The sequence below is a fragment of the Agelaius tricolor genome, unplaced genomic scaffold, assembly GCF_023055355.1.
Source record: "Agelaius tricolor isolate 1412-34295 unplaced genomic scaffold, bAgeTri1.0.p SCAF_39, whole genome shotgun sequence".
NCBI lineage: Eukaryota > Metazoa > Chordata > Aves > Passeriformes > Icteridae > Agelaius > Agelaius tricolor.
The window spans coordinates 5,729,561-5,745,317 of record NW_027269299.1 but is presented as its reverse complement, the minus strand read 5'-3'; positions in this window follow the sequence as shown (position 1 = coordinate 5,745,317).

The following is a 15,757-nucleotide window of genomic DNA, read 5'->3' as shown; positions in this document are numbered from 1 at the left end:
TTTTCTATTTCTTTCAGATTGTTCTTTTCTTCTTTTTGGTTTTTCTTTAGTATATCAATATAGAGTTTGTTACAATACACAGACTCCCAGGAGCTTTCTTTTGCTCCCTAGGCTCTGCAGGGCTTAGGGGAAGAGGGGGAGGAGGGTGCCTGGGCTCAGCCAGCTCTCCAGGCGTGCAGTGTTGCAGGGAAAATGGCCAGAAGCCCCTTGGCCTTTGATGGTTCTGCTGAAGCCTTTGTGCTGGTGACAGAGCGGCTGGGTAGGGCCTGGAGCTGTGGGGATCCCTGCCAGAGCGGTGCCTGGAGATGGCCACAAGCCCTGTGCCAGGCAGCAAGCGCCCTCTGTGTCCTCCTTCCCGTCTGCTGCTGCCTGCCTTGCTGAGGGCTCCCGGGTGCCTCTGGATGGGGCTCCTCTGGAGCTGCTGTGGGGCTGCGGCGCTGCTGCCGGGCAGCTTGGCCGGGCTGGGGCAGCCCCTGAGGGGATGGGGCCATGAAGGGATGAGGGGCTGGGAAGCCCTGACAGGACACGGCAGTGGGAAGGCATGAGGGGGATGTGTGAGGGAGTGGGTGGCTGTAACGTTGGCTGGAGGGGGAGTGGCTTGGAGACAGAGAGAGCACTCACCTCGATGTTCATGTGGCAAACAGGGAGCGTTTATTCTCAAGCCCTTCCTTCTAAAGGGCCTTTGACAAACCCTGTCTGGATAATTTCATTGCTCTGATCTCTATGCCTTGTCAGATTCTGGCCAGTGAAATGCTCCAGCCCTGGGAGAGATGTGACTGGGCGAGGCCCCTGGCAGTCAAACCAGGGCTGGTCCATTCACACAGCATGAGCCAGCCTGCACTGTGACACACGGCAACAGAGTGCAAGGCACAGCTCCGGGTGCTCCCCAGGAACCTCAGCTCTGGGAGCCCTGTCTGCCCCAAGCTCCAGGGGCTGCAGTGCGAGCCCGGCTGGGCTCTGCCCTGGGGCCATCCTGCAGGGACAGCTGGACACAGGGAGCACTCCCTGTAACTGTGGTCACAAGGGTTTTCAGGATGAAGAAGAGACGAGAATGTTGACTCCATGATCAGAAGGCTTGATTTATTATTTTATGATATATGTTACATTAAGACTATACTAAAAAGCAATAGAAAGGAAAGGTTTCTTGAGAAGCTAGCTAAGCTAAGAATAGAAAAGAATGAATAACAAAGATCAAGAGCCAGCTCTGCCATGAGTGGTCAAGAAATCCAAACACCCACAGGAGACCAATCATGGGTCTACCTGTTGCATTCCACAGCAGCAGATAACCACTGTTTACTTTGGTTGCTGAAACTGCAGCTTCTCACAAGGAAAAATCCTAAGAAAGGATTTTTCATGAAAGATGTCTGCGACGTCACCTTTTTTTTTTAGTTAAATTAAAAGGAAAAGTGTTTGTAATTTTCTCTGCTGTACTCATGCCGAAGAAAAAGACAAGCACTTGACAGGTTATCTGTTGCCAATCAAACTCTACTCAAGTGCTCCTGTGGAATGCACTTGGAATTTCTTCACCCGTAGAACATAAATTCTATCATATCACTAAAACAATTTTATAATATAAGAAAATGCAAAAACAATGCAAAGAAAATTCAAGTCCAAGCAGCTGAGTTTCAGGAAAAGTCCATGGCTTGAAGATGTTCCTCTTTGCCATATCTGATAGTTTCTTTTGGTCCTGAAACAGGCTTGCTACAGAAAAAGTCCATCAATAGTTATCAAAAGTCCATTGACAGTCTTCAAACAATTTTGAGAAAATTTCTGAAATGTCTTGCCACAGCCCTTTATTGAACAACTTGGGCTGAAGCCAATCCCTGGCTCCTCAATGCCTCTGAGCTGCTGCCAGCTCTTTCACCCTTTTTTATTCAATTTTTTTTTTTTTTTTGTCTTGTCGGAAAGAGCAGCAGCAGCAGAGGAGCCAGAGAGAGGCCCCTGGGGGCCCTGGCCCATGTGGAAGGATCAGGAACCCCAGACCTGGCCCACTGAAAGGTGGCCTAGGACCAGAAGGGGGAAGCAAAGCCCCCAAACCCAACAGGAGGCTGGGAGGTGGCCCTGGCCCAAGCAACCAAGCCAGACAGCCCAGGCCCAGCCCCCGAGGCAGGCTCTGCATTGGCACAGACCCGCACCCTGCCGCCAGTACAATGGCAGAAGGGGTGACCAAACGCTTCCTTTCCCCAAAATCACCGAGGCATGCCGGCAATGGGAAGACAGAAGCTGTCCCGAGAATCTTTGTCTCGGGTCTGGGGATGTCCTTTCCCCACAGCAGACAAGCGATGCTCGCTTCCTGCTGTGCCCTCTGCCTCTGCAATGCAAATGCACCAGGTGTTCCTCCCATCTGTCTCCCGGCACCACCTCCACCCCCTCTGGGCTGGGGACCAGGGGCAGAACTTTCGGGACCCACCTCCCCCTCGCCACTGGGGCGCGCGAGGGGCGGCAGAGAGATTCGCATCCCCCAGGGGGAAACCCCGGACCAAACACCCCCCAACCCGCCAAAAATGCTGATCTTGAAAACGGGCAGCCGCGCTGCGCCCACAGCCAGCTGTCGGGCCATGCCTCCTCCTCGGAAGGACAGGCTGACGCCCTCTTCCCCTGTCCCAGCTCCCCCCGTAGGGGCAGCCCCAGGACAACCCGAAAAACTCGGGGAAGAAGTCACACTGGATGCAGGAGGTACCGCTGCAGCTGCCGCCGGCTCCAGGGAAGCCTCTGATGCAGACACGGAGGACGGAGTCCCCGCAGGCGGCAGAACTGCTGGGGAGGGCAGCGGGGCCGCCTGGGGAGGCGGCGGGGGCGGTGGGGGCGGCACGGGGTCGGCAGCATCTTCTGCTCCGGACATCGGCCGCGGAACCGCAGTCGCAGAAGGCAGCGGGACGGCCGGGGGGAGCGCTGGATCGCTGTTGCCCAGCAATATCGGCGCAGCTGCGGGAAGCGGTGTCTCTGAGGCCTCAGATGCAGGCAGGGAAGCTGGCGGAACCGCGGCCGGAGCGCCCACAGGCTCTGCCGGAGGGAAGGCCACGGGAGGGGCCGCGCAGGGAACCGCCCGCACCTGCGGGGCAGGTTGAGGCGGTGCTCGCGGCGCTGGGTGGGGTGGCGCTCGCGGCGCTGGCCGGGGCGGTGCTCGCGGAACTGGCCGGGGCGGCACCGCCTACTCCCATCCCCACTGAGAGCAACGGGAGGGGGGAAAAAATGGCTCCGTCTGAGCATGCTCCGAAGACGCAGTAAAATAAACTTTGGCTGCGGGCAAAACTTCGCCCCCCCGCTGTGGTTCAGGGGGGCTGGAAAGCAGCAGATCGTCCCCCTCCAAAGGGTCTTCCCCCGGAACTGGGGGGAACGGGGCTTTCCCCTTGCGGTTAGCAATCCAGGGAAAAACAGCTGCTCTCCGTTTCAAGACTAGAAAGAGCAACAAAAAGGTTGGATAAATCGAGGGGCATCTGAACCCACGGTCCAAAAAGAATTGGAAAATGGAGTCCATACACTCCCAGATGAACATATCGAGGGCATATAGCACATTCGTAAAAAACCCAAAGAGCTTTGCCCATCAAAAAAACTCAGAGATCTGTCTCCAACAGGAGAATTCCGTCCTCTTCACCCCATTTTTGCCAGAGGGCAATAAGTTTCTCCTCTGAAGGGGAGAATGGAACCTCATCCTCTAGGGGAGAAGTCCTCCAGATGAGCAGCCACAAACTGCGAATGGCCTCATCTTTAGGAGGGGAAAAACCAACAGTACCTTGTGACAGTGTCCAGGACTCTCTGGCTATCTGCACGGTGCTGCTGAGCTTTCTGAACATCTTCCTGGAGGCTTTTCAGAAGGTTCTCTTTGTGGTCAGCCTTGCTGAGAACTCTGTCCAAATTCGGATCTTCAGTTCTTCAGCTCCTGGCTAGAATCCACTTCTGTGGTCACTTGTGAAGCAACCATCAATGCCACACATTCGGGGTTTACCCAGTGTAGCAATGCTCCTCTGGTGGTCTGACCAAGTGATGATTGTCCTCCTCAGTCGAGGGGTCACCAATTGTGACCGTGGTCACAAGGGTTTTCAGGATGAAGAAGAGACGAGAATGTTGACTCCATGATCAGAAGGCTTGATTTATTATTTTATGATATATGTTACATTAAGACTACAGTAAAAAGAAATAGAAAGGAAAAGGTTTCTTCAGAAGCTAGTTAAGCTAAGAATAGACAAGAATGAATAACAAAGATCTGTGTCTCAGACAGAGAGCAAGAGCCAGCTCTGCCATGAGTGGTTAGTAAATCCAGGCATCCACAGGAGACCAATCCCAGGTCTACCTGTTGCATTCCACAGCAGCAGATAACCACTGTTTACTTTTGGTTGCTGAAACTGCAGCTTCTCACAAGGAAAAATCCTAAGAAAGGATTTTTCATGAAAGATGTCTGCGACAGAGAACCTATGTTGCTAGGTCTACAGGTATCTCCAGGCTGTTTGATCTTGAATCTAAGAAATGCCATAATTCAGGCTAAAAGTAGACTAAAATTGTTTTGAGTGTTGAAATCGTATGTTTAAAAAAAAAAAACCAAAACAAGTGCTACCATCTAAAACTCAAAGTATTCTTTCCTTCTAGGCACTAAATAGTTGAGCAGGAAAGTAAGTCTAGTAATAGTCTCCATAGAAGGGAAGGTTATGTTCCCATGATTTCTGAACCCTTTAGGCAGTGAAAACGCTGATAAAATTAGGATACTAATATCCTTCCCATCAGGATGCATATGAATGTGTGAATTATTACAGTGCAGCAGTAGTGCATTGAACTATTCTAAGAAGGTTTCTGATTATTGATACTTAAAGCTACTTTGTTTCACAAAGCATATGCTGTCAAATATGCTGCCAAATAACTTTTCATTAATAGCTCTTGGTAATCTTTGGTTAAATATACATGCAAATATCTGTTCTCTAAAAAGTTAAGAATAACTTAAGGCAAAGAATTAATATTATTACCTGAATGTTTAAATCACTTGATCTGAGCAGTATACCTATAAGAATAATTTGTTACTTTCTGTATATTAATACAGGCCAGCTTTACTTTATCACAGAGCCCATCCACTGGAATTCTGCCATCAACTCCAGGAACAGGTAGATGTCCTGTCAAAATTTCTGTTCTCTTTTCTTACTGCTTTCTTTAATACAGAAAAATCATCCCTGTTCAAGCTACATCAGTTCCTTGCTAGTTTATGAAGAGGTGGTGTATTTGTTAGCTTTTCAAAAGGTATGTGGGTATGAGTAGGAAATAATTATTTTTTCTGAGACTGAGTTTCAAGCAGCTTTTCTTGTTCCCTGTTCCAAATGTGGTGTTGAACTGAGCACAGAGGTGGTTGTAATTGAGTGAAGAAGCCCAGATTGATGGATTGCCTTCCATCTTCACAAGGTTTGATATCTTGTGTATCAACTGGTGGCTTCTTGCTAAGCTTTATTGTGTTGGCCTGTTCCTATTTGGCAACTGTATTAAGCTATTGGTGTTTTGAAGTCGAAGAGAACACTAGGTTGCTAGTCCTAAAAACTTCCTAGTGTGTTTGCAGATGTGAAGTTAGGATTGACTTACTTGTTCTGTCTGTGAGTAAATCCCCATCAAACTCTTCCACATCCAAGTGAAATGCTTGACACTGAATGTATTCTTTTCTAATAAACCTCTGTCTTGCAAAAGAAATCTGTTCAGCAATATCATTTCAATTTAACAGCTTCTTCAAGCATGTTCAGCCCTGCAAGTACTGGGCAGCCTAAGAAGACTACTCTATCTCCTGCTCAGCTGGATCCTTTTGATACTCAAGGTGATTCCCTTCCTTCACAAGATCAACTTGATGACACATGGGTAACTGTATTTGGGTAAGTTGATTTCCAAAGTATTGGAAAAACCTGGGGGAAGTCTTTAGAGCATACGAGAAAAATACTTGGGGGCATTGATGTTGTCTGGCATTGGTATGTGCTGCAAGTACAGCTATGGTTAAAGCAAGCAAACACATACATTTCAGTTAGCCATTTAAACTGAGCTACACATGATTTTTTCTAGTTAGAAAAGCACCATTCTGCTGTTGGGGTGTGTGCTAAAGTGCCTAGAAGGTGGTATTTCTCAAGTCACTGCTTCTGAAATTACAGTGCTCTCTTCTGCATTTCTGTAAATGCTTCATAGGGTTGGATCTTAACACCTGAATTCTTAAACCACTCAATTTTATGAGTGGTTTAAGTGGTTACACTCAATTCTGTCTTTCAGATTTCCTCAAGCATCAGCTTCCTAGATTCTACTACAGTTTGCTCAGTATGGAAACATATTCAAGCATGTGGTATGTCTTAGTTTGACACTTATGTCAGAAAACATTGTGAATCAAGCATTTAAAAAACTACATTTAACCATTTTCACTTGATCTCATTCAGATGTCCAACACAGGAAACTGGATGCATATTCAATATCAGTCTAAGCTTCAAGCCCGGAAAGCCTTAAGCAAAGATGGAAAAGTTTTTGGTGAATCTATCATGATTGGTGTCAAGCCTTGTATAGAAAAAGGAAGTTAATAGTTGCTTTTAGTTCAAAGGCACTCTGCTTTTAGACTTGCTTTTTATTTTCCCTGATGTGTTAAATTTTTTTTCTTTTGGAATTGCAAACTGTAGGTAGTTCATCTCTATAGATATAGTCTGTTACACATTCACATCAGTTTTTTCTTCAATACGTGCCCACATTTCCTGCTGAGAAAGACCATGATGAGCACTCTCTGTGCTCTTGGGAAGTTACAATGCACACAATTCTATTGCTGTACGAGATGAGGAAGTGAAACCATCATATAAAACACAACTCACATAAGTTTCCTGACTGGAATTTAGGGCCTGCAGTAGATACCTAATGGCAGATTAAGACTGTGGCTGCTCCTAATTGTATCTCTCTATTTTTTATGTGACTATGTGCTTCTGGCTCTTGAATTTATCTTAGTACTTTGGATTGAACATTTGTTAGCCAGGAAATCCCAATCGTGTTCTCCCACCTGCCCCTATAAAAACATGTCACTCTCTTGTAAGTAGTAGCTGGGGGTAGACATGGCTGTCTTGTAGTCTTAATATTAACATGAGTTATTAATGTCTAGGTATTGGCAATATCCTGACCTTTAACACTTGCAGCCCTTTGCACTGGGTACTGTACATTAGCTTAAGAAAATAACAGTCATTCCTCAGTCATTCTGCACAGATTATTTTTTTTGGTCTCCTTTAAGGATATATGATACTAAAGAGTAATGTAAGCTTTCTAATGTAAACTATTCTGAGAAGGCAGCCTTAGAAACTGAACTGAAATTCCTGAAGTTTTAGCAGACTGAAACATTTCTTACACTCAATAAAAAGCTGTGCCCCTACCCAAGCCGTTCTCTTCCCTGGGCCACGCGGGCTCTGCTCCAGGCTCCTGTGGGCCCGAGCCGGGTGCCCATGGAGCCCTGGCCCAGTAGGTGCCACACGGTGATTTTGTCAGTGGAAATGTTCATTGGCAAGTGAATGGAAAAGAGGTTTGGCAAAGGGAGGATTTGAATGGTTGTTTTTACAAACTCAATCCTAACAAATCCATCTAGGATGGGTTAAAACCCATGCGGACCATCAGATTTTACAAATATCATAGAATGATCAAGTGGAGCAGCTGACAAAAGTCAGAAAGACAAAAATTGATCCACAGCACACAATTTGATCAATGGTTACATTGTGAAATAGGGCACAATGGAAATTGTTTTTTGCAGCACAAACCTGAGGCTGGCAATTGCCCTGAAAGATGTGGAACAGTATTCTCAGTGCCCAGTGCCCACACAGTGTTCCCAGTGCCAGCTGAGGCTTAAACAAAACCATCCAGACCTGGCATGACCCCTACATGTCAAAAGTAACAAAACACTCTGGTCAACTGATAAGAAACTCAATAAGCTAAGCTGCAACCTGGGGTGTAACAACAGCTCTATACTTTTACCATCAATGTTTTTGGCTGAAGTATCAATGAACGAGACATCTCCAGGTTCAGAGTTGGCAGTAAATGCAGGGTTATTTATTATAGGGTTAGCTTTTGTAACGTTAACGTGCCTGGAGTGGGGAGAGGGTTGAGCGTGTGTTCTTCCCCACCCTCCTCCACCTTTTGTTGTTTCCCACAGGTGTTCAGTGGGGTTTCCTCCAATAGATTGTTCAGCGGAGGGAGTGAGACTTCTTTTAAAATGTTTTGCAAGAGCTGCAGTCCGTGAATTAAGCATCTGAGTTGCTTTTATTTCAGGGTTTTAGCAGGCTTTTGCTTCTCATCCTGGAGCAGTTCACCTTAGCAGCTTGCTCCTTTTATTCCACTGACTTGCCTTTTGGACATGATCAAGTTCTGCAGCAAGCAATGCCACTGCCTAGAGCCTTTCTTAACAACCAATCACTTTTTTAATAACCAATCATCTTTTCAGTAGCCAATTTCCCCTTATCCTTTTTTTTATTTTCATCAAGTCCACCCCAGGTGTAGGGAGGCGACTACTAAATTAACCGAGGAAGAATAACAAAATATTTTCCCCCGAAGTTTTCCTATAGCCCCCACAGAGGAAGCTGCATGATAAATACCTAGGCTTGCATAGGGACAACACCATCTCCACAAGGCAGCCGCTACAGAATTGGCCTCAGGACTAAAACTGCCAATTCTAGTTCTCCACAACAAACCACAGACTGGTGGAGTTGCAGAATTGGTTTCAGGACTGAAACCTGCCAATTCTGGCTTTTAACAACAAAACACAAAAAGCACAGGGGCATGGGTCCCCTCCAAACAGGAGCTTGTCAGCTCTGCACAAAAACCCCACACAGACAAAGGAATTACATCCCTAAACCCATTGACCACAATATCCACAATTCCTTCAGAGAAAGATGCTTTCAAACTTCCAAGCCTACTGAATAAACTACAATTCCCACAACCCCTTGAATAATTGAAGATATTTTTGACAATTCTCCCATCTTAGGGAGAAAATTTCAGGTGGATGGAGAGGCCCCCGTCTTTACTAGGAGACACACCTCCTCTCCATCTGAACCCACTTTAAAAGTTAACAAGGGCTCTGGTGTGGTGTGTCCCTGCTACAATGGGAGCCCCTGACACATCTAATAATCCATCTCCATTATCCCCTGGACTTCCTCCTCCTGAGGGTCCAGCTGTTTTTGTGAACATTCCCACTCCCAGTGTCCCTCTGCCCAGCAGATAGCACACTGATTCTTTCCCAGCTGCTGTTTGGGTTGGCTCTCCCCTGCTGAGGAGGGAATGCTTCTGCCACTTCCTTGTAGCCGACCCTGTCCCTTCTGTTATGGGGAACCACTTGGGTCCTGGGGCCCTCAGGGGCTGTAAAAATTCTGCCATCACCTTTGTCCTTGCTTTCTCCTTTTCAGCATCCCTTTTTACATACACTTGCTGTATCTTTCTAAGCAGTTCATCCAGGGACATATTCTGCCCTTCCTCTAGTCCTCCCTGATAGTGCCGGTGGGTACTCATTTTCTGCAGCTCAAAGTCATTTGTCTTTCCAGTGAACCAAACAAAATCCTTCAAAGAAAATCCTAATCTTCCACCAACAATCTGCATTTCCTGGATTTTCTTTCCTCCTTGTTCTCCCTCTCTTTATTACACACCTTATACCACAGCCAGTCCCTGTCCTGCCAAAGTGTCCAAACGTGGCCCCCAGGTCGTGATTCTCCCGCAGGGAACAAGAAGGCAGAGCTGTACTTTATTGGCCACTAAGTTATCTCTACCGGGGGAGGACTGACCTTTTTGGAATCTACTCATTTGTTCAGTTTCCTTTTGTAACACTGACTGGACTTTCATTCCATGAGGGCTTTTATTCCTTTAGAATTATGGTATTATCATCCCTTCACAGAAAAACATTTGCAAACCAATGGATGGCCATTTTTTTTGCTTCTGTGTTACGTTTTCTAAAGTGACTCTCAGTGGTTGACATTAAGGCAAATGAGTTACTGCTTTGAGTTGGAAGCAACCTTGAAAACCTTTCACATTGTTATAAATGAATGAGGAGATGGTTGGCTCTCACAATTAAGAGATGAATATTATGTGTACGATAAGAGAATTTTTCTAGCTGTACAGTTATGTTATTTTTGCATGTTCTCTCCATAGTACTCTTTCCCTTCCCCCCTCATTGCTGTCACTAGTGGGGCATTTAGAGGAGGGAGAGCTTGTTACCAGGAGGCAGAGCATGGCAATACCTGACCTCCAGTCAAGGTGTAAGAAAGTGACTTCCACCATTGGATGGTAGGGAAAGAGTTGACTGACAAAACTTTGAGAGGGGCTAAGGGTATAAAAGGCAGAGCATCCATTTTGTAGATGAGCACGTGGCTTTTGATGGAGACTCGCAGTCTTGTAATTTTTCCTTAATCGCTCTTTGTTGTATTTTTGTTAAGGTTTAATAAACCTTTGAAATTTTAAAAGTGAGCCTTGTTTCTCACAATGTTCTTAGGGCATCTCAATTAATTTGGGAAGTGTGCAGTTTTTTTGAACTACTTGAGCGAGTTGAGCAATGAGAGGTAAAGCTTTCCTGAAGTGAGGATTCTTTAATGCCAGATTCTTCTGTGTTTTCAGGGTAAAGATGTTTTTGTCCTGCGGCAAATGACTTCAATGAGAAAATAATTCCAGCACGGAGTAACAGCTTTGGACAGAGACCAAGTGTTGCCAGCAGTTGCTCCAGGTGCTCCTGCCATCAGCCCCCAATGCAGGTGGGCTGTGGCTCCCTGTGGCACAGAAGCCCCCCGGGGGCACAGGTCTCTGGGGCAGGAGACGGGCACCAGCGCTGCCAGGGCTCGGGGGGTGGCAGCTCTGCTTGGGCAGGGACTCTGCCACAGCTGCTGCTGTCAGCGCTGCCCGGGCCCCAGGGCTCAGAGCAGCATTCGTGCCCGGGCCCACACGTTCCCTGTGCGTGTCACACCCGCAGGTTTAGGATGGCCACGGACCGGGACGTGTCCCAAGGAGGCCGTGCCAGCTTCCCTGGAAGGCCCCGGGCCCTTCCCAGCGTGGCTGCGTCGACAGCCCTGGGGGCTCCTTCTGCTGCCCTGAGCCCGCAGAGCAGGGCAGCGTTTGCTGATGCTCTGAGCCCTTCCTAAAGATCCTGTGGGGCTGTCTTAGACACCTGGGGCCAGGCATTCCTTCCAGCCTGGGCCACTTTGGCTGGGCTGGGGGCGGCCCCAGGGCAGGCGGCAGTGTGTGCAAAGGCCCTGGCTGGCACGCTGCAGCACGGTCACCGTGCCATGGAACGGAACCCGGTGTCCAAGGCCCCTTTGTGACATGTGGGAAATAGAAGCTTGCCCGGGTGCTGGGAACACGCAACGGGGCACAACGGGACAGAGCAGTGCTGTGAGGAGCCCCTGCACAGCGCGCTCGTTCGTGTCCCACCCGGAGCTTTTCCGAGGCGTTGTTACTGCAGCTGACTGTGAGGCCAGACTGCGGGACTTGGTGACTCAGAACTTTTCCAAGGCATCTCGCATTCACTGTCAGTGCCATCAAGTCCAGACCGTGGGATCTGGTCACCTAAATTGTTAATGAGGAGTCTCCTGTCATTGTGGCAGGAGCCCTAAAGACCAAAGTGCAGGACTTCCTGTCCTGCAGCCTTCCTGAGGCTTCCCTGTCACAGGTGCCTCGAAGGCACAACTGCAATTGTTGACTTGGCAATATCCTGAGGCATCTTTCTAGAAGGTGCCGTCAAGGCCAGGTGGTGGAATGGCGGACAGATTTCTCAGCAGCTTGTTCAAAGTGTTCAGGGGGAAAAAAAAGAATGACCCTGGAGCCGCCCAAGCACAACAGCCTGAAGATCTGGAACAGATCCAGACACTGAAGGATGGTGAGTAGCAGAGCTGGGCCACAGGGCTGATGGCTACAGCCAGCTTGGCCCCATCCCATCCCATCCCATCCCATCCCATCCCATCCCATCCCATCCCATCCCATCCCATCCCATCCCCTGGGGACATGCCCATGGACAGGATAGAACAGGGGCTGGGCAGACACCCTGCAGTGGCCGTGCTCCATCCCCTGGGCCATCCCGGGGCTCTCCCTGCCTGGCGAGCACAGGGCTGGGCTGTGTTCTCTGGCCTCTCCCACAGCCCCTCAGCTCTGGCTGTGCTCGCTCTTTGCCAGGTGCAGCCCTGGACAAGACACAAGAGCAGGAACCCGGCCCTGGCCGCTTCCGCCAAACCCTGAAGGTACCTGCAGCCACCCCCAGCTGGGCTGGGCCTGCTGTCCCTGCTCAGCCGAGCACCACGCTTGGAGTATGCCATGCAACGTCCCTGCCTTCCCTGTCCTTTGTTCTGCTGCAGAGGTTACGGAAGTTCCTGCGCATCCGACGTAGGAAGACCGGCACCTCAGCAGCTGAGGGCACAGCCCAGCCTGACTCCAGGCCGACCCAGTTCCAGGCAAAGCCTCATGCCGGCCCAGAATGGACAGCACACTCAGGAAATAATGCAATGAATTATCAAAGGGTGAAGGCTGTTCACATGGCAATGACTGGGAACATGGCCATCAGAAACCCTGACACCAGAATGACTCAGGGCATCACAAACACTGGCACCATGCCAGCTCCCACTGGGATTCATGCTCCCACTGAGGATTTTTTCAAGCAGAGTGCTATTTCTCCTCAGCAGCAGGTAAGCAACCCAAGGCCAGGCCTGGAGGCCTGCCAGGATCGTGTCCCCTAAAGCCACGGTCCCTGGGCCGCCTCAGCCTTTGAGTCCAGCACAGTGTGACCGGAAGGGAAGCACTTCTTGGGGGAAGCTGGGGAAATTGCTGCCTTGGACAGTGCTTCAAGTCTTCCCCATGACTCCTCCAGGTGCCAGCCATTGTAAGGAGCATCCACCAGAGGCTGGTGTCCCATGGCACTGTGGATGCCAGGCTGCAAAGTGACATTGTGAGGCTGGCTGAAGAACACCCTGCTGACGTGGTGCTGACCCTGCTGCGCTGTGCCCCAACGTGTGACAGGTACGGGGCCCACGGGCCGGGCACAGCTCAGGGCTCACCAGCCTTTGGGGCCCATGGCCCTGCACAGCCTGTGCTATGGGCTCTGCCAGACAGGCAGAGAGGTCCAGGACCCTGGGGCCCCTCTGTTTCCCAAACCTGCTGCCAATGCTCCCTCCCTGCCCCTAAGGGCACTGGGGCTCTGTCACCTGGGCCCCCACAGCTGCACAGGGCATGGTACTGGGACTGAGATGCCCCTGACACAGAGCTCTGGTCCCTCAGAGCTGCTGCAATGATGTGGAGAACCATAGGCTCATCGGGACCAGCAGTGGAGAAAGTGCTGCCAACACTGCTCTGCGTGATGGAGGATTGGCCACTGCACAGCACACGCACCTCTGATGGGGATGACAGGGACGTTTTTGCCCTGGCTGTGAGTTTCTGGATTTGGCCTCTGCTTACCCCTCAGTCACCTCGCTAGCAGCTCTCTGTCCTCTCTATGCCTGAGGCGCTGGGCTGAACCCTGGGCTATGGGCAGGCTCAGGGGGCACCAGGCCCACTGCTCCTCCTGCATCTGCCCTTGGGCCCTGCCCCATGGACACCTCGGCACTGAGCGCTGTCTTGGGCTGCTTCTTTTGCAGGCAACTCTGGCACTCTGGGTGATTCTCCAGGTGCCCAAGTGCCACGAGGCCATGATCCTTTATTCCTCCCGCCTGTTTGTGGCACTGCTCTTCCATGTTGTCATTGCCACACAGCAGATGCCACCAGTGGAAGCTGGAAATTTCTGGAGAGCATGCCAGGAGGAACACCGCCTTCCCAGCAATTACAACAGGTCCCAGTCCTCCTGGCCTTCCCATGCCCTTGTGGCCAGTGCCAGTGCTCCCAGTGTGACCTGGGCTTTGCTCTGCACACAGGTTTGCAGTGCAGGCCATGAAGGCTCTGCTCTACCTACTGCGCTGTGACAATGAGGTGATGTCTATGGAGCGCAAGCGTGGCTGGGACACGCTGCTGTGTGCTCACACCCAGCACTATGCCGTGGGTCTGCTGGCCAGGTGAGACCCCTTGCTCCCCATTGCCCCCGGCATTTGTGCCCTGTGCCCCACTCAGTCCCTGTGGTCATGGGCCACAGAGCCTCGTCACTGAGGGACAGCCAAGGAGACTGGAAAAGGCTGGGAGAGGAGGGTGTCCAGAAGTGGCCGCCTGCCAGAGCACCCACATGCCCTCCAGGGATGCTGGGGAAAAACCAGACCTCTCTGAGTCAGTCCTGGGAAAGGTTTGCTTCCCCACCTCAGGGTCTTGGTGCCTTTTTCCCCCTGCCAGGGAGATGCGCCGTACCTTGGTCCCTTTGTGTTCTCGCATCGCACTCCACTTGCTCAGGCAGCTCAGCAGGCAGGACCCATACCGGGATCTGCCCTTCCTGGCATTCTTTGTGGAGGTGAGCCTCAAGGCCAGCGCTTCCTCACAGCTCTCTGCCCTCTCACAGCCACAGCTGCCAGGACGGTGCCCGTGCACTGTGCTGCTGCTGCTGCTGCCTGGGCCCAGCTCTGTGCGGCTCCGGGCTCCTGCTGGCCGGCTCCCTGTCACTGCCCTGTGCCTTGCAGGTCCTCGAGTGCCTGGACTTGAGGAAATGTGGTGGCAGTGTCCTGAAGGTCTTGTTGAGGTTCCTGCACAGCAAGTGTAGGGAGAGGCATCGCCTGGCACTCAGAGGTCTCGTGGTGGTCAGCAAGGATCTCTTGATGGTGAGAAGGGGACAGCGGCTGAAGCTGCACTGGGGAAAGCAGCCCCTTGGGCTGGCACGGTTTCAGGAGCTGAGGCAGCTGCTCCCAGCTCTCCTGCCTCACCTGCCCAGGGCTTTGGCTCAGGCCTTTGGCCTGTGGGCCTTGCAGCAGCAGGGTGGCCTTGCAGATCCAGGGCGGTGGTGGCGGTGCAGCCGTCCCTGGCTTCCCAGCACAGCCTTGTCTTCCACACAGGCCAGGAGAATGTGCTGTCTGTTTCCAAGCCTTCTGGAGCTGCTGGATGATGCAGAAGGAGAGGTGGTTTGCATGACCCTCTCTGTGTTCACGAATGTGCTCCAGCACAAAGACATCCTGGTATCCAGCACCACTGCCCCAAAGCTGGCTGAGGCACTGCTGCTGCTCTTTGACCACGTAAGCTTCTGCATCCTGAGCCACAGGCATCAGGTGTTTCCCAGAAACTTTGTGCCCTCTGGATTTTCAGGCCTTTGCCCAGCTGGGACTGGAGCAATTGAAGTAGGTCTTTTGTTTCCTCTAGGACAACAGCCATGTGCAGGTGCTCTCCATTCAACTCTTCAGCAAGGTGATAGAATTGGTAGTGGATGAAGGAAAAAAGCCCCTGAGGACAATTGTGAGCAAGAGCCTGTATGAACTTTTAATTTTCTGTCATGATAAGAACTGGGACGTGGCAAAGGTGAGGTTTCCTGTGATTCTGGTGGATCTCTGGGAGGGGGCTTGGCTGCCTCCTGCCCTGGTGCCTCTTGGGCTGATGCCTCCTCCAGGTCTTGGCACAGGGTTGTGGGTCCTGGGCCCTTGCCTGTGGGGCCATCTCTGGGTCTCTGCTGCTCTCCAGGCCTCTCGGGAAACGCTGATTCGTGTGGCTGAGTTCCTGAAGAGGAGGAAGCTCGTACAGCTGTTGAAGAAGCAGCCACCCTTGAGGGTCGATGAGTGCCTGGTAAGGAGGGCCTGGAAGGCCCAGGCTCAGCCTGGAGAAGGCCTCTGAGGGCGGCGCTCAGTGCGCGGGGCCGGGCAGCTGTGCCCCTGCCCGCTGCTGCAGCCAGAGGCCACGGGGACTCTTCTCCAGGCTCCCGAGGGCCCCAGCCGGG